Source organism: Pteropus alecto, unplaced genomic scaffold (assembly GCF_000325575.1).
Source record: "Pteropus alecto unplaced genomic scaffold, ASM32557v1 scaffold40, whole genome shotgun sequence".
NCBI classification, from domain to species: Eukaryota; Metazoa; Chordata; class Mammalia; order Chiroptera; family Pteropodidae; genus Pteropus; species Pteropus alecto.
The window spans coordinates 5,765,903-5,783,909 of record NW_006431919.1 but is presented as its reverse complement, the minus strand read 5'-3'; the positions used below and the strand labels follow the sequence as shown (position 1 = coordinate 5,783,909).

General features: G+C 42.4%; 1 protein-coding gene and 1 long non-coding RNA gene across 3 annotated transcripts in view; both read right to left on the bottom strand.

Annotated features, from left to right (window-relative positions):
* Window positions 1-7,406, bottom strand: part of SGCD (sarcoglycan delta) — an 818,344-nt gene extending 810,938 nt beyond the window's left edge. Inside the window, exon 1 of the mRNA XM_015585199.2 lies at window positions 6,467-7,406. The gene's annotated coding sequence lies outside the window, so the exon portion shown is untranslated. The remainder of the gene's footprint in view (window positions 1-6,466) is intronic.
* Window positions 7,407-7,419: 13 nt separating this feature from the next.
* LOC107195287 overlaps window positions 7,420-18,007 on the bottom strand; it is a 393,810-nt gene continuing 383,222 nt past the window's right edge. For both annotated transcript variants that reach the window (XR_001516387.2, XR_003044644.1), the window contains exon 6: window positions 7,420-7,874. This is a non-coding gene — a long non-coding RNA (uncharacterized LOC107195287). The remainder of the gene's footprint in view (window positions 7,875-18,007) is intronic.

The window sequence follows — 18,007 nt, the reverse complement described above, 5'->3', positions numbered from 1 at the left end:
GTCAGACTCGAAGGCACTCCAGAGGTACAGAGAAAGGTCCCAAGATAGATTGCTTCCCATCTAAAACAGTGTTACAAAGCAAGGGGAACATGATCTGAACCACCACTTTGCCAACAACCCTGTGCCAGGGGCTTGACAATAAACTTCGATATATCTCTAAATGTCCTTGTAATATCACACTCGAGAACATCAAACAGGAGATCCCTGTCAAGCCACATTTTCTTCTTTGAAAAGTAGACTCAGAAGCCCAGAATCCCGTAAGACCTTGCCGACACGGGACCTGCCAAAATGCTCTCCCACAAACTTCTCTGACACTTGGGTTTGCCTAGCAGCAAATTATTTCAGGCTTGCTTCCCTATTTGTTCAGCATGAGCTTTATCTTGGGATTGTGCAGAGTACAGGCGGCATACATGCAGAAGGCCTGCAAGCGAGCCTTCAAAGTAACATGTAGCTCACTGCAGATGTGTTAATCGCTCTCAGTCAGTCCTGGGCTAGCAGCTAACTTGCTGGGTGACCTCAGGCCAGTCCCTTTCCTTCTCTGAGGCACAGTTTACTCATCTCTCATACAAGCTGGTAGAACTATATTATCTCTAACCTTGGTTCTAACTCCAGAAGCCCATTAATTTTTAAAACTTTGGGGCTGAGGAACAAAAGTGTCTTTCTGAGCAACTAATTAAATGTACAGATTAAATCACATTAACTGATAAATCAGAATGTCCCTTCTAATTACATCTCAAGCAACAACACAATGGAACTTGCCCAAAGGTACCAACGTAGTTAATCAACAACGACTGATAGCATTACCGCCCCTTCCATCTGAAGGACTGGCATCGCTGGGGACACACACCACAAGGTTTTCAATTCCAGTGTTTAGATGTTTTTCTTTTAGAGTTAAAAGACAATGACTAGTTTTTCTTGGTCTTCTAGAATTAGCTCAAAGTTTCCACTGGTCATTCAAAAGTATTTTGTGAGTTTTCTATATGTCACACACTGTCCTGGGCGCTATAGATACAATTTCAATTAAGACCAGTTTCCTGATCTCAGGAAGTTTTATATACAGACTGAGTAGCAGATATAGAGAAGTAAATGGACACATATACTATGGTTTCGGTGGAGGAACACATAGAAAGATATCTAACCCGCTCCTTAAGGAGCGAAGGGAGATTTTCCCAAAGAAGCGATATCTATGCCGAGCCCTTAAAAATAGGTAGGAGCTAACCAAGCAAAAGCAGCAGGGAGCGGATCCCTGAAAACTCTTCTCAATTGCTGGAAGAGCAAAAGCAAATACTTGCAGGTGATTTAACCAACTAAAAATCATCCTCCAAATTTCAAAAGATCCCCAGCTAGAATAGTTCTATTTGACATGCCAGTAATGAGTTCAGTTAAAATACAAACCAGGATATGTTTCATATTTTAACACACTTAACATGCAAGGAAGGAGTGGTGACTCATACCAATGGCACAGTAAGAGTCGGGGGAGGGGCGCGGTTTGAAAAGGACGGATATGAATTTCAAGTCTCAGTCTGTTACTTAGGATCTGGGTGACCTGGAAAAGTTGTTTAACTTACTAACTTCCAAGATGTCAGTTTTATCCTGGTTTAAATGGAGCCTAGCACATGATGAATGTTTCACAAATACTACTAAATGGGTGAGATCTTACCACATGCTAAAGGCTCTACTCAGGACTTTGGTCACTGGCCAGAAAGTGTCCTGGCAGCACACACAGAAGGGGCATCCTGTTACTACCATGAACGTCCACATGAAGAAATGGAGGCTTGAGGACATTCGATAACCAGACCAAGGTTATGAGAGCCAGCAAGGTGGAGGTAGGCATTGACCCCGAGCTGTCTGCATTCAGAGTCTTAACCACTTCTCCACTGCTGGCTGTGCCAGCAAAGTAGATTTGCTCCACTGAAATGGCAAAACATTCCCAGCCCATTAAAGATGCAGACATTGTAAATGAATGTTATTCCTTGGTTTGCGATCTAGTCACAAATGGCTGTCATTATTTAAAACACTTGTTATCGTGGTTGCTTATCAAAGCTACCTAAGGCTCAATTACCATCTTTGAATAAGAGGTCAGGGTTAAAAGCAACAGATTCAGAAAATAAATTTGGATCTGAAAAGGGAAAGATGACAAAACAGTTTGCTGGACACGACGTCTGGAACCCTTGGCCACTATTCAATGAAATAGAAGGGAAAAGATGTTGAGGTCACTGAGAAAACAATTTAAGTGGGCCAGAAGAGATAAGTGTATGTGATGGCTCTTTTTTACCTGCAGAAGGAGGCTCTGACATATTGTGAGGGACTCAAAGCATTAGAATGAAGGGGAAGAGAGGGGTCTTTCTTAAACCACAGCTAGATCCACTGTATTGGGAGACAGAACTTGGCACTTTTGACATGGCAGCACATTGGTCTGGCTCACGGTGTCACTTTGTGTCAAGTATTAGTACGAATACCGACAATGATGCATTTGAAGGAACATTTGATGTTTCTTTAAATGCTGTCTGACTTGGCACAAGAAAAACCAAGTATAACAAACATCAATGTGATTACTACACCTCTCAAAGAGCTTTCAAAGTTGCCTCTAAGTTGACCAGCTTGTATCCTTACTCATGCTACAGCAGCGTGGGCTGCAGCATAGAGTGTACTACTTTCTGTGTGTTTATTTCCCTGGAAGCGGGAGGGGCTTAGAGTTATTCTCTTGAAGCTGTCTGAAAGGGATCCATAGCACCAGATGCAAGGAACTACAGAATAACTGGGGCAAATGGTAATGTGCAGATACAGATTTGGGGCATGGACTAAAAATACAGATTTCTGGGCTCTTTGCCCCAAGATTCAGTAAGCCTTTAGTAAGGTCCAGGAACTTAGATTTTGACTAAGATGCTCATGAGTGTGACCTTGACGAGCACCCAGACATCATAAACAGTGGGGAGAAGGCCAGACTGAGACTCGGGATATCAGGTCATCACTGGTCTCAGTTCTGGCACCAACTGTGTTTAGGATCTCCAGTAAGGACTTCTTGGTTTCTTCAGCTGTTTCTCATTTTCTTCAGTTGATAAAGTGGGGCGAGAGTGCTTGCAAAAGATCCCCACGGATGTTTGGCTCCATCGGTCTAATATGGTGTGTTAGGATCAGGATCTAGCATGGTATGTCAATAGGACCTTACACCCTGAGGACAACCAAACCTGGCTTCCAATTTCAGCACTCTGCTTTCCAGTTGCTGGACCTTAGGCAACTAATATCATTTCTCTGGGACAAATATCATCATTGCTCTAGGTCTCGGTTTTCTCAAGTATAAAATGCAGATGATGATAACCTGTGCCTATGGCAGAGTGGTTTGTGTGTGTTAGTGTTAAACGGGTCCAGGAATAAAGAAAGCCCAGGATGACACCCTGCTGAGTGCTCAGTACCTGTTAGGTGTGGACACCTCTGACAAGGTCGGCCAGAAGAGCTGTCTGCTGTCCTCTGGAGCTACTGTGATTAATGAGGTTCATGGAAAGGTAACCCTGGCTGAGCAATCCCTGGGCTTGTCCTTTTACCAAGAGAAATTCACAAGAAATGAGCTTTTCTGGGGAGGATGGGATACGAGTGGAAGTGTTAAACTGCATCTCTTAGGAAGAAATATGGAAACAAATTAGAGAAGGGGGTCATACCGTCTGTTCCATGTTTACCCAAGTATGGTTCAAGGAGGACCCACTTTAGAACCTACTGGAACATTGATAAAGTAGCACATTCTTGTGTTAATTGGATCAGACTCCCAGGGGGGTCCCACCCAGGAGGGACTTCCACAAACAGGGGTTAGAGAATCACCGACAAGTACTATTAATGCAACAACCCTCCTCACGATTCTCTAGTCCTGTGTTTTACAAAGGGAGAAAAAACAAAAAAACAGAAGGCAAATAAATTTTTGCATCTGTGCATTTACCACGAACCTAAACTTATATCCCTGTCATCTCCAATGCAGCTGAGTTCCAAGCGGGTGTCCAATTTCTGCAAATTCACGACTTCTCAGAGAAACAAACACTAACCAGGGGGCTACCTACTTAAGGATGTGGATTATACCAGCTTCCTTAGAATGGGAGTGTGCTTTACAAAAACCAGATACTCAAAGCAAGCGCCACTCCGCTTCCTCTGCCTCCTCTGATCTCCCGCCCTTTTTCTCCTCCCCACCGACTTCCCCACCCTTGCACCCATTCTTTTCCCTTTATTCTTTTGTCTCTCACACTCTTCTTCAGATTTCTCTTCCCTCCCTTCCACTTCTCTTTCTCATGTCTTCTCTTATTCTTTGCCCCACTACTCTACATCTTTCCTTTTCTCATTTTTCTCTTCCTCTGTCCCTTTGCTTCTGTGTGTATGTGTGTCTCTCTCTGGTTCCCCTCATGTTCTGACTGTCTATGTGTGTGTGTCTCTCTGTCTTTCTAGTGCTCATTCCACTCTCCTGCTTTTCTTCTTTGTCTCACTCTGGACTATCTTTCTGTCTCTCTGTCACCCACAATACCTCACTGCCCATTCCTCCTCTTGATGCCCCATCTCCTGGATCCCCTCCCAGCAAGTAACCTCTAGGGGGCATGCTTCTGGCCAGGCATGTGTGTGTCCCATGCTAAATCAGCCAGTGCCCTCTACAAATCAAGAGACTCACTCTACTTACATGTCCTTGGAGATCTGCTGTCAGAGGACTTTAGTGATAAAGGTCCCTTGTGGGGAAACCAAATTGGGACTGAAAAGACAAAGCAGCAAGTACACAGTGGAAACAGTGTGGCCAAACAGCTATAGTTCAGAGCCTCCCTTGGAGGCGAAGCACAAGCAGTGAAGGGTTCTTTGGCATTTTGGAGTGTCCATCACTTCATTTCCATAGTACAAAAAGCTTCCTGCACCATGGGGAGGCACTGTATTGGTGGCACCAAAGGAAAGCTTTAGCATCTTAAAATCTCCATCAGTGTTGTGAAAGCCAATAAACCATCTCAAACGCCAAGTGTAAGTAATAACTGAATGTCTTCTATACATGTAGCCTCCAGATAATTCCCCTTCACCCCCAACACACACATCTTCAGCTGTTCCTCCATATTCTCATGCCAAACCCATCTCTAAGTACCTCCTTTATAGAGATAAAAGAGTTTCTGCCACGAGCAGGGACACCTGTCCCCAGAACAGAGGGGCAAACTGAGGGATGGAGAGGTTACGCAGCAGACTTGGAAGATGCTACTTTGGTGTGCCACTGCTTACAGTGCCCAGAGTATTTCGCACGCTCAAAATCAACAAAGGATGGTGCATTCAGAAGAAACTTTTTCTAAGTGCAGCCACACCCTCTCCCAATTCGAATCTCTGTGTGCAGGTGCAAAACTTTGTCTTCTCTCTGGTCTCTTTTTGCCCAGCTCTCAAACTCAACTTGTCCCCACACTCAATGTGCACACCGCATGCACACACACACCCCTCCATCTGAGTCTCAGGATAAAGGTGCAAAAGGCAGGTAAAGAATAAACTTGGACCACAGCTCCTGATGCCCCAGCAACTCTTCCTCCTCTTGGTGGAGTACGGAGGGGTGAAATGCTGAGGTCTGGCTGGAAGCCCAGCCCAGGGAGCTGGCATGCCCATCGCCAGGGACTAGGAAGAAGGCTGGGGCTGGCATCTGAGGACCGGCCAAGTTCGCATTGCCCCAGCTGAATAGCCCCTCAGTTGCCTGCGAGTTGAAACCTCAGTCAGACATACAATGAGGCCGCTGTTTAGCGACAGGAGGCATTTGGATGCCTCACACACTCACCCAAATCAGGCCTGAGAGCAGAGAGTGCATTTCCCTACCCTCGTTCAGATGCACCCTTAGAAGGGGCAGCAGCAGCCTGGGCTCAGGGAGGGAGCCATTGCCCTCCTGGTGCCGGTGACGACCACAGGAAGCCCAAGCAGGCCACCTGTTGGACTCTATCTGTCCACCCTAGATCATGTGCCCCCAAACCTGCACCACCGAGCTGGGCACACAGGGCACCCAATCCATCAGCGACAGATAAATGTCACTCGCATCTCCTCCTGTGGCTACTTTTCCTGCTCACAGTCACGCACATACACACTTCCTTAATATTTCTGCTGTTACTACTCTTTAATGAAGAGAGCTTAGCCTCCCCTAGGGATCCGGGGCTGCCCATGATCTCCGAGCGCGCCCAGGTGGCTCCGGATCTCCAAGCACTTACGCTGGGTGCCTGCTTAACGCGCGGGTGGCTGAGAGCCCCAAATGGCATGTTAGTGGGGAACAGTCAGTGCTCTGCTCTAGGGAGCCCCGTTTCTCCTTGGGAAGCGGAAGGGTCTCCTTGGTTTGGAATGCAAGCATACAAGGAAGCCCCGAAGGGAACAAATGTTGCGTTGTGCTGCCAAATCTCAGGATAGGTTCAAGGACCTCAACTTTCTCGTTTCTCCCTGCCATCACTACAAGCTCCCACCTGGAGGTAAAGGGTGCCTACACGATGGGGCTACTCACCCTTGGGTATTGATGCCGCCCCCGCAGGGGACCCCAGCAGACTGACGCACGAGGGATCTACGAAACGCCTTGGGTGTCTTGCTCCTCTTTCCAGCCACGCGGCTAAGGCTACACGCTCCAAGCAGGGCAGCCCAGGGCAGTCGATCCCATGGGTGGCGAGTTGGCAGAGGGAGCACCGCCCGGCTGGGGGCGCATCGCTCCCAAGGCTGGCGCAGGCTGCTGCTGGGAGAGGGGCTCCCAGGGAAGTTGGTGGCGCTGGGGGCGGGCTTCGGACTTTGCGCTCGCTCAGGCTCCAGTGGCTGGGCGCGTCGGGATAGACAAGAGACTCACCCGTGGAATAGGGGCTGGAGTGGGCCGAACAGCTACGGGAAGCCTCCGCTGGCTGCCGCCTAGGAGAGGAGAGGCATCGCACTGCCTGGAACCCTCAGCAGTGGCTGGAGCAGAGACTGAGCGAGAGAGCTGGGCTGCCTCCTCCCGGCTGCGGGCGCCCCTTGCTCAGAGCCCAGCTTGCCCGAGCACGCCGTGCCCCTCCTCCTGACTGTGTCCCCCTCCCCTCCGCTGCTTCGCCGGCTCGCCCCGCTGGGCTTGGGCCAGAGGCTGAGCAGAAGGCGGCTGCAGAGCCCGCAGCATGGAGGGCGATCTCGCAGGCTGGGGCTTGGGCTCCGGCAGCGGCAGCAGCGGCCGCCGCCTCCCGCGCGCCCACGTGCTGGAGCCCCGGTGTGCGCGCTCCGGCCGGCTGGGCTGGAGGGAGGGATTGAGGGCGAGCTGGGGGTGGCTGGGAGAGCCCGCACAGCCGTGCGGATGAGGGGAAGCCGCTGAGAGGCTCCCGAGGGCGTGGGGCTCCTCGTCTGCAGCTCCAGGAAGACCAGTATGCAAGGCTCCCCCAGCTTCCACTGCCTTTGCAGAGGAGAGGGTGCCTGAGCGATGCAGGGTGGCAGGCGAGGGGGGGTTGGGGGGGCGCTCCACTCCGCAGGATCAGCCCCGAGCAGCGGCTGGAGGTGGCTACATGTCTCCGCCAAAGGGGCAGGTTCCAAGTACCCTTGCACCCCCACACTTCTCCGTGCAAAGAATGGGGTTCAGAAACACCCGTGAGAGAGTATGCGGGCTCCCAGCGAGAGCTTCTTCCAGCTTTGCCGCCTTCCTCCTAGAGTAAGCACTTTTCCTGTTAACCAACAGACTCCAGGAGCTCCTCCTTCCAGGGAGAAATGAGTTGTCTTGCAGGATGCGCCTGACAACCTCCAATCAATTGACAAATAATTAGTGAGCACTCACTTTGAGCGAAGCCCGGTGCTGTCCTGGACCATCAGGCCCTTCCTGGTTGAGAGTTGTAAGGTATTCTATTCTCTATGTGCCTTTAGGCAGGCCGTCCCTAGGCCTTGTTGCTTCGACCACAAAATGAAGCTCTTTCCTGATAAAGATAAGAAAGACAAAACGAATATCTGTGAGAATTTTAAAATTAGACACTTCGAAAGGTGACTAATAATTCAATACTAACAAGAAACATGATTAAAATTTTTTAAAATCTCTTAATAACAGAAAGTGAAATCTCTAAGGAATACTTAAAGGCTAGTAAAACTTACCATGAGCACCATAGGCATTCACTAAGAGATCTCTTCTACAATCTTCTCATTATCTTAATGGGGAAATGGAACCCCAGAGAAGAAGGTCACACACATCCACATTGGTGAAACACATACAGTTTGGGTAAGCCTGGTCTCCCATTGCTGATCCTGTGCTTTTTTCCTGCCACACCCCAGTATACAAATTATGCTCACCATTATTGGGGTGGGCCATCAGGTAAAGGGTTTTCCACAAAAGACTTCATGAAGGAAGTGAGATTTAAGCTAAATCCTAAAGAGTAGGCAGGATTCAGATATCTGGAAAAGTGAGATCAACCAAGGGGAAGAAGAAAAGTCAAAATGAGAGATGAAGAATGACATATCATAGGAGCAGCAAACAAGTCTGGCAGGAGCAGAGCAGAGATGGGGAGCCACTGAAGAGTTTTAAGCAGTAAAAGAAAATAAAGAAAGCTTTGTTTTAAGATAATCAATATGTCCCTGCACGGGATGGCTTAGAAGAGGGAAAGATGAAGGAGGGGGAGAGAAAAAAAGGACGAGAATTACAGGCAGAGAAAACCATTAGGAGGTCAAGGCAGCTATCCGGATGCAGGTGATGGGAGCCTGATGAAATGTGTTGGCAGGTAAAGCTGAAATAAATGAAACTCTTCTGTCCTTGTTCTGAAATGCCTGCTTTATAGGAAGTACTCTGCTGTTAACTGCATGGGGCACTGTATGGAAAGGCACATACATGTGCCTCAGATACAGTGGGAAATTGGGGCTAATCCTCAGAGACGGCAATGGAGCTTTTCACAGTAACTGATCTGAAGCATATCCGGTCCCTTGGTTTCAACATTCAGCACCTGAGAGATGGACAGCAACCACCTTCTGAGAAAGCAGGTAGGTTGGACTTCTATCAACTAACCAAAAGTAGAAAACCAGAAAAGGAAAGGGAAATGTTTCCTTTTATGCCTTGGAGACTCTTGAAGTCACAAATAAATGACTTCAGGGTCTTCCTCAGGTCTTCTACTCAAATAGTCTGTCTAGCACTCTATCTCCTCATGTGGACCAGCAGCAACAGAATCACAAGCGAGCTTGCCAGAAACAGAATCTGAGGTCCTACCATACACCAAGTGAATCACAGTCCTCATCTTAACAAGATTCCTAATTGATTCATGAGCACATTAAGTTTGAGAAGCATTTCTCTATATGTTCCTGTCCTAAACTGAGGTTCATCAAAAATTTTGAGTGTAATGCACAGTAAAAAACAAAAATTTATATATTATGCCATGGCTATACACACATGTGCTCACACTCAATTATATTTTAAATAAAGGTTACACAATAACCTTTGTTTGAAATGGCTTCCCATTGTATCTGAGGCACATGTGCTTTTCCATATAGTGCCCCAATGTTTCACCATCAGACAGAATCTTATTTTCCAATGGAGTTCACCTTTATTGTTTCACAAAATCCAAAACTTTGGAGACTTGGGTATGAAGAAAAACAGCTGAATAGCTAACATGGATTACTAGAGGAGGAAAAGAAAGGGAGAGATGACTGAGACAGTTCAGTGCAAACTTGACATGAAAAGAGGACAGCTTCTCTTCACCTCGCCATCCTGGGACCAGGACCACTAACCAAGTGGAAGGAACAACTAAGATTAATGATTCGGATGGAGGCAGATTTTTTTCTGACTACGCAGGGATACTTGGCAATGACATCTTTCCAAAATTCGAAATGGCTTCTTTTGGAGGCACACAAAGAATGCAAAAGTACCTACTGTTCATCAGCCAACAGGACTTTAGAATGAAGAATATTATGATTTATTGAATATAAATAAAATCAAAACCTAAAGTGTGAATATTAGAGTCATAATATTCCATATTGCAAAGAGAGCTCAAATGTCCACTAATGCAAATGATCATTTTAAAGGAATTCGTGGAAGTTATCACAGTTCCCCTTATTACAGGGCATATAAGAAAGCTAAAGATACAGGATTTGATCTCAGGCTTTCAGACTGTCACAATAACTGCCGGTTATATTTTACAGTAGGAATGCTACAGACTACACCGTTGGGAATCCTCATTTCAGTGTAAAGAATGATTGATGAATTGCCTGGAAAGTCTGAAAGTGGATAAAATTATTGAGTATCTACTACAGACTAGGTGCTGTAGCAGGTGTTTTGTATGCTTTATTTCATAAAGGCTCCAATTTTAAAAAATCAATTAAAAAAATTTAATCTCCATTTTGCAAATGAGGAAAGAAAGGCTCACAGAGGTTTAATAATTTGTCCAAGATTTTAAGGCTAGAAAGTTCCAGAGCAGATTTTGAACAAAGGCCATACACTCTTATGCTTTGTTTCCCAGCCATGGAAGATTTCAAGCAAAAACCGGTTGCAAGATGGAAGGACAGATCCTGATTGGGGCAGAAGACTGAAAGAGCTGATTTGATAAGTACCCCCTTGTGCTGAGATCCTGGGAGGCTTTGAAGAGTTGTTCACATCAAGGTGGAAATACTAAGTACTTTGAGCACCCCTTGCTGTGTGGAATCCAAACTTACTCAGTGGTGGCCCATTACACTTGAAAGTTAATGCTGCTGTTGAAAGCTGCATTGGCTACAGCTCAAAATTAAGTTTTACATCAAGAGAATTCCACTCCCTATGCAAATTTTGTTTGTCAGAATAACAGACACCCACCTAAACTTGTTTGGGTGGGAGTAGGAAATTTATTTTAAGTAATCAAGAGACTCAAACACATGGAAAGCAATGAAGCAAGGTCTCTCTGAAAGAGAGTGGAAGGTGGGAACAGAATCCTGCTGGATTTCATACATTCTTTCTATCTCTATCTTTGTATCTCTTTTTCATCCTATTGCACTGCAATGCTTCTACTTCTTTCCTCTATTGCTATAAAAGACCTCTGTGCTTCTCTTTTCCTATGGCAGATAATGTCTATCTCATGTATTTCTTAATTTGCTGTCTCTGGGCTTCAAGTCTTTTTACCAGGATAGGGTATCTCCTGGTGAAATGTTCACCTGGACCATCAGACAGAACCAGGACATTGTAATCACAATACTAACAAAGCTGCTAGGAGTTTAGCCCTGTGAATTAGATAGAAAGTAGGAGTGGGGCTGGAATAAATCCCAGAAAGAGTGCAGAAATATGACTGCTATACCTCTGAATGTGAGTAATCTATGCTTTACTAGACTGTATGCAAGAGATCAAGATCACCAGGGGGATATGAGGATTCGAGACATGACTGCTGGTTTAAAACCTTAAAGTGCAACTGAGCCCCTCTAAAGATTCCTGCCACCCATGTACCTGTGCATATGGAACAGAACTAATGGGAACTAATGAATGTCTCAGGCATACTTATCTGAAGAGTCATTTTGTGCCGAGTTTCCTGAATCAGGAGTCAGAAAACCTGGATTCAACCCCTACCTCTGCCCTTATCTACTCTGCAATTATGGACAGGTTACCTCACCTGCCCCTAATCTGGGGCTGGTAAGCGTGCCTTGCCTACCTCAGAAAGCTGTTTTAAGAAGCAAATGAGCTAATATCTGTAATACTGGCACTATGTAAAATCTAAAGCACTGAGCAAATGTGAGAGAGCTTATTAGTAACACAAGAAATAATGGAGCCAATGAGTTGTAACACTTAGGTTACCTTTGCAAATATCTATTCCACCATGTTCTTCGGAGTAGGAAAAAAAAAAAGCATGCTACGTGTGTTTATTTTGGGATAAAAAAGATCAGTGCAGCTCAAAAGTAAGGGATTGAAAGTATAGAGTTTTCAAGCAATAACTAAAGCCTTCGGCAGTAGTACTAATACAAGTAGTAATAGTAGCAGCAATACAGTAATAACAATAATAATGATATAATGGCCGTGTTTCAGGCATTGTATTAAATGCTTTCTATGCAGTTGCTCATGAAGTTCATATAACCTAATCTGCGTTCCATTGCTGTCTCTTGTTTTAAAGATGAGGAAACTACAAGGCGAATTGTAATTTACCCAGTCTCAAGATGACAAGTGGTAGAATCTAGATTAAAACTCAATTTACTTCAATCCAAAATTAAATAACCAATAAACTACCCCATATTTATAATCCTTAGTATAAATATGTACTAAATGCCAAGTTTTGGTGGTGAAAAAGTATTATGGAAAGAAAAGTATCTAACAATAAAAACTATTCAGTCATAAATTCTACATATGGTTTTGATGGGTGGTATTTTTCCATTCAATATGGATGATCACTAAACAAAAAAATAATAATTTAATCACTACCCACCTATTAAGGGGCTTAAAGAATAACAATAATAATTATTGGCGAAGATGCTAACAAGAATGCTCATTCATTGCTAATGGAAATGCAAAATGGTACAGTACTTAGAATACAGTTTGGTGGTTTCTTAAAAGTTAAACATAGTTTTATCATACAATGAAAAATTGTACTGTTTACTTATTTACCCAATTGATTTTAAGACACCTTCATACAAAAACCTGCAGGCAAATGTTTATCACAGCTTTATTTATTGCCCAAAACTGGAAGCAAACAAGATGTCCTCAATAGACAAATGAATAAACAAACTGTAGTGTATCTATACAATATATAGAATACAATAGTATTTAGCAATCAAAAGGAATGAACTATCAAGCCATGTAAAGACATAGATGAACTTTAAATGCATATTAATAAAAGAAGCTAGTTTGAAACAACTATATGCTGAGTAATTCCATTTAGGAAACACTCTGAAAAAGGCAAAACAAAATAGATGGTAAACAGAACAGTGGAGCATTCACAGGGGGAGGGGGCAGCGAGAAGGACTGAATAGTGAAACATAGGGAACTTTAGGGTCACGAAACTGTTCTGTAGGGTGTTATAACGGTAGATAAACGACACTATGCATTGTCAAAACCCATAGAACATTACAACACAACGAGTGAATATTGATGTGTGCACATTTGAAAAATCACTTAGGAGGTTGGGCAATCCCGGGAGGGAATGCAGACTGTGACAAGAGAATCTGTTTTACAAATGTATGAAACATCCTCACTGAAGGAAGTGGAAGAAAAAGACGCTGACTTAAGTAACTACAAATGAGTGGGGTCTATAAGACTAAAGACAAAAGGAGCTGCACATAAGCACTGTGCTCTAGATGATAAAGTTGTTTTTCATGGGCAGGGGGTATATGTTAACAATCATGAAACCATGATACACGTATACTGGAACTGAATAATTATGTAAATGATTAAAAGATGGTTTGAGTCAGGTTTCTCATTCTTGTAGTGGGAGGTTTCAGATAAGAAATGGGAGAAAGCTAGAATGATCCATGTAGTAATGGATCAGAGTTGGAACTATCAGTGTGCACTCATGTTTAGTTCAATACCAATACAGATGGATACATATAGGAATAATTATAGTTATGTGGACATACACAGGCTCACAAGCATACATACGTCTCCCTGCTCTGTTATCTGAGGTTGCCTAAAAGCAATGACTATCCAGGAACATCGAGTACCCCTAGCATCGGAATCTTAGTTTCTATTATTGTTTTCAAAAAAAGAAACCAGAGACCTTTGGAGAAATGGCTGATTCTAGAACTGTGGCAGGAAATGTACAAAATGGTACTGGAGCATCTTGTAGCACCAGAAAGTGAAGAACTGCTAAAATACACAGCGCGACAAAAGAAATACACACACACTATTCGGGGGCATGTCAAAAGGACAAAGGAGCCAACTATAAAGAGCTCCCAGTGGCCAACCTGGAACAATTAAAACAGTAAATAAAGTAGCATTGGATTAAACCCAAAGTATAAAATAAATATTTATGTGTCTACACTGGTACAAATAAATGATCGATAAAGAAACGGGAGAATAAGAGACAAATCTCTCTTACAGAAGAATTCCAAATAATTTATGTAGATACTTCCCTCTCAAGGAGACAAAGAATAACTCTCATCCCCTAAGTGAGGGCTACGCATAGTCACTTCCTTTCAAAGAGCACAGCATGTAGAGAAAAAAGAGGAACTTTACAATGGAAAAGCTGAAAAACCTCCCTCAGGCTGGTAATCGAGGTTAACATCAACAGTGATGTCATGCTGACAGTATGTATGCTTGAGATCATGTGATAAAAACAGCATTTTGTCTCTGTGACCTTCCTTTCCATTACCCATAAGAACCCATAACCACGGTCGAATCATGAGGAAAACATCAAACCAATCCCAGCTAAGGGATATTCTACAAAATATCTGAGCTGTGCTCCTCAAAACTGTCAAAGTCATTGAAAAAAGTCTGAGAAACTATCACAGCCAAGGAGCACTGAAGGAGACATGATGACTAAATGTAATGTGGTTTCCTAATAAAATCTGGGAACAGAAAAAGGGCATTCGAGTAAAAACCAAAATATCTGGTCACAGGGATGGGGAGCATGGCATAGGGAATGCAGTAAGCAGCATTGTAACAACTATTTGTAGAGCCAGAGGGAAAAGACAGACTTAGGGGATCATTTCATAAGCTGTATAAATGCCCAATCAATATACTGTATACTCGAAACTAACGATAAAATAAAATTATTTAAAATTAAGATATCTGAATAAAATAGACTTTAGTTAATAATGTATCGATATTGGTTCATTAATTTTGACAACTGTATCCATACTAATTTAAGATGTTAATAATAAGAGAAAGTGGGTGTGAGGTATAAGGGAACTGTCTTTGCTAGCTTGGTAATTTTTTTTGCAAATCTAAAACCATTCAAAAATAAAAATGTTATTAAAAAAATGTAAAAAAAAAAAAAAAAAAAAAAAAAAAAAAAAAAAAAAACACACAATTACCTATAAAGCCCCAGGAGAAATGCTACAGGGAACACATATTATTTCCTCGAATAGCAAAATATTTAAAGCAAAAAAAGAAACAATACAAAAATGAAAACAAAACTAATTTAGACTCATCAACAAGAAAAAGAGCAACAGTTAATGTTCCATACAGGTCAAGTCCCCATTTGAAATCATTAGAAGCTTCACGTTGTGGTGAACAACATTCTTCCTCATTTTTCTGCTTGCTAGACTTGTTCTGCTCATATTTAATGGCTCTTTAGACATCTCGAAGATATTATTGATCCGTGTCTTAAAGTGGAATTGATTATTCGGCATGCCGCTACTCAAATGTCCCTTCTCTGCATAGGCATTTGCCTCAGTGGACATTAATGCCATTTTGTCAACAGTAAGTATTCAGTGGCTACTAGATTCAATCCTGACTAAGCAGATAAAGTCAAATTTAATGAAGAGAGTTTGATTTGGGTTTAGAAACCAATAACAAAATATAAGTGTAGATATAAACAACCATGTGCCAGCCAGTTCAGAATTTAAAAAAAGATTTTACATTCTATTATTTACACACACTATGGCAAACCAGGCAGAAATGAGCTATTCTTTTGTACTTCAAAAGCTGTATAATTTTTCTACCAATACTTGCTCAGTACACTATTTTCTTTGGAAAGCATGTTTTATGTGTGTTTCTATTACCACTGTTGTAGTTTTAAGTAGCACAAATATTGCTTTAATGCAAAATATTTGTTCTCCCAGAAAATATGTCCAGAATAAAAATTTGAGAGCCAGCATACCAATGGAATCAAACTTTTTTTAGCACTCTGGAATCTCATGAGATGAAATTATATCTCTAAGATTTGAATTTTGTGAATTTAGCAAACTTAATGGTTAGACAATATGACCCAGCAATTCCATTCCTAGATTTACACTCAAACAAATACTTTTACAAGAATATTCATAGCAAACCATTCACAATATCCAAAAAGTGGAAACAACCTAGATGTCCATCAATTGATGAATGAGTAAACAAAATGTGGTATACCTAAACAATGGCATATTATTCAGTCAAGAGAAATCATAAATGCTACAGCATGGATAAACCTTGAAAGCATAATGCTAAGTGAAAGAAGTCAGACACAAAGGTCACATATTGTGTGATCCCATTAATATAAAATGTTCAGAATGAGTAAATTCACCGAGATGAAAGACAGATAAATGGTTTCGAGAAACTAGAGGATATGGGAAATGGGAAGTGACTTCTTCCTCTGCAGCGATGAAAATGTTCCAGAAGTAAATAAATAGTGGTGATGGTTGCGCAACATTGTGCATAAACTAAAAGCCAGTAATTGCATACTCTAAAATGGCAGAAATGGCAGCTTTTATATTATGTGAATTTTACGTCAATTAAAAACATATTTTTATGTATGTGTATCATGAGGACATGTTCTGGGAAGCAAATGTACACTGAACCACTACCCTTGTATAACTGTAACTACATATAACGTTTGCGTGGAAAGTAGGGGAAATAAGCGAACAGGAAGTGTAAACACTTCCCAGGCAAAAGAACATCGAGAAAAAATGCTGCTTTTTTCCAGGGGAATCAACTCTCTATTGAACCCTATCCAGTTGTTCTTTTCTACTTAAAACATCAAAAGGAGAAACTAAAAACCACCTCCCATTGGGCAGAGGAGCAGATGGAATTGAGATGGCCCATCAGGCCAGGAAAAGGGCTGTGGTGGGTACAACGGTGATGGTGGACTGTGTGTGGTATCTGTGAAGCGCATCCAGGGTAGTCAGTGCACTCTGCAAAGCCAGGGCAGACCTGGCCAGACTGTATGTGGGATTACTTAGCAGACCCATAGACACAAAACCTTGAGTGGAGCGGTGGTATAGACAGGTAACTAGCTCACCAGCAAAGAAACATAAACTTATGAAAGGATGCAGTGTATAAACAGGAAATTAGGAAGGAAGGCAGGTTAAAGCAGCATTTGCCAAACACATTTAGTCTCAGGTTTCTTTGGGGGAGATATGTAAAACCTCCCTTATTATCTCTCAAGGCACTGCTAGCATTTCATGAGTCACAGCAATGCACAGATGAGGTAAAGCCAATGCTAATTCACAGAGTGAGAACATCAACACTGATTATAAAAGCAGTTTCCACTTGCTTAATCCTGACTGTGGGTCAGGTCTGAGCTAAAAGCATCACAAAGATTATTTCGCTTAATACAATTACCTCTGAAGGCAGGCATTATCCCCAGTCTACAAGACCTGAGAAAACAAGCTGGGCAAGGATAGGGAACTCTCTCAAGGTCTCACATATAGCTAGTAGCCTAACTGGTGTTTCAAAACTGGGAATCTGACTGCAGTACTGGCTCTTGTATCACAAAGATATCTTCAAAACAGCTACACTAGCAGAAAGTGTTTTGGATAGTGCTAGTGGGCCCTTGACCTATAATAATTTGACTCTAAGGAAATATGAAAAAGATTTCAAAAGGCACAGCAGCAAACCAGTGAAGACAACATGAAAAGCAAACAATCGTAAGTGTGAAGCAAGAGAGAAAGACATATCAAAAACAGGCATAACATGCTTTAATTGCAATGATCTTTTTACATGATTGTCACTTCCACTAAACTGAGAGCTCTTAGCAGGTAGGAATCCTAAGGTTTTCACCTTAGTGCTTAGTACAATATCTGGCATATAATATAATAAGCCTTTAATAAAGTTATTGAAAAAATAAAACTGTACTGCAGGTATAGTGACTGATAAGAATAATAACAGTTGCTACCATTTATTGAATATATAACTTATGCTTAGAAATAAGCACTTTATATTTAAAGCTTATATTTCATTTTCATCTCCCAACAAATGAGGTAAGAACTATTACCCACATTATAGACAAAGAAACAGAGGATCAAATAACTTTCCCAAATTCAAACAACTAGTAATAAGTAAACTGAGTTCCAAGCCCTGGTCTCTACCAATACAAATCCCAGATGCTTTACCTCTTCTATTTTCTATAATAGATTATTCATTCTTTATTGAAGAGAGATTAGTGATGTACTTTTTGGAAAAGAGAAAATCAAAATTGTAACATAATGTTAGGTTTAAAAAAAAAACAGAATGCAAAATTATACATGTGCTTTGATTACAACTATGCAC